This window comes from Myotis lucifugus, unplaced genomic scaffold (genome assembly GCF_000147115.1).
Source record: "Myotis lucifugus unplaced genomic scaffold, Myoluc2.0 scaffold_1438, whole genome shotgun sequence".
In the NCBI taxonomy this organism is placed as follows: domain Eukaryota; kingdom Metazoa; phylum Chordata; class Mammalia; order Chiroptera; family Vespertilionidae; genus Myotis; species Myotis lucifugus.
In genome coordinates this window covers 39193-40653 of record NW_005872486.1, presented here as the reverse complement: position 1 = coordinate 40653, position 1461 = coordinate 39193, and positions in this window count along the sequence as shown.

The window sequence follows — 1461 nt, the reverse complement described above, 5'->3', positions numbered from 1 at the left end:
TTCCCAAACTCATAAGGAAATGAAAGCCAGGGAGTTGGGCATGCTCACCGTCACCAAGCAACATGTGACTGACGAGCAAAGGGAACCCTGTCCGAGATTGTAAATTCCTTCCTTATCGTCCTCCCACCCAGTGCCAGAGAACGGTGAATAGCTGAAAGGACCCCAGGCTGCAAGATTATCCCGAGTCAGCAGAACCCACCAGGTTGTTATAACCCACCACCTCCTTCCTCCTTAGAGTTCTACAGTGGCTTCCCATTCCCATTAAGCAAAGTCAGGGGCTGAACTTGGTTCTTTATTTATTTACTGGTGGCCCGGTGCACGAAATTCGTGCACATGAAAAGGGGATTCATTAGAGGAAATATTTTAATATTGCTATTTGCCCTTTCTCTATTATAGAAGTCTCAGAGATGAAAGAAAATTAGTAAAATGTATCTGAAAATCAGACTCCTGTCAGAGTCTGGGGCGCACCTCGGGACCCAGAGTCAAGTCCCCGCCCACCCACATGTGCCTCAAAATCGGGCCAGACCGAGACCTGGCCGGCCCCACCCCAGTTAAGCCCCACCGGGCGGGGGGGTGGGGGGGTGGTGTGCGCAGCCTCAGGTCCCTGCTGATGGGTCCTTAAGGCGTCACGGTGTTACAGCGTTTTGGTGTTGAGTTGTGACGACCGTTTGCCTATTAGCCTTTTATTATGATGATTTATCTATTTTTTAATTTGGTTCTTTAGACCTGTAGTCCCTACAGAGACTAAAACCATCCCTATCTCCATTATAATCCGGCCTATCAGAGAAGACATCCTTGGGCAAAAATCCTATTTTGTTGAGTTAGTCCATAGTTTGTAAGGCTCTTTCAACTTAAAGTGGAATGCCCTTTAAAAACACACTTTCTGCCCTGGCCAGTTTGGCTCAGTGGATAGAGCGTTGGCCTTCGGACTGAAGGGTCCTGGGTTTGATTCCGGTCAAGGGCACGTACCTTGGCTGCGGGCACATCCCCAGTGGGGGGCGTGCAGGAGGCAGCTGATTGATACATCATCGATGTTTCTAACTCTCTATCCCTCTCCTTTCCTCTCTGTAAAAAATCAATAAAATATATTTAAAAAAAATAAAAACAAAATAAAAACACACTTTCTGCCCTAGCCGGTTTGGCTCAGTGGATAGAGCGCCGGCCTGCGGACTCAAGAGTCCCCGGTTCAATTCCGGTCAAGGGCACATGCCCCGGTTGTGGGCTCTGTGGGCTCGGTCCCCAGTGGGGGGCGTCCAGGAGGCCGCCGATCCATGATTCCTTCTCATCATTGATGTTTCTCTCTGTCTCCCTCTCTGAAATCAATAAAAAATATATTTAAAAAAAAATACAAGGGTGCTTGCCCAGGGCCTCAACATAATGGAAGTGTTTTATTTTATTTTATTATTATTTTCTAATATATTTTTATTGATTTCAGAGAGGAAGGGAGAGGGAGCGAGAGAG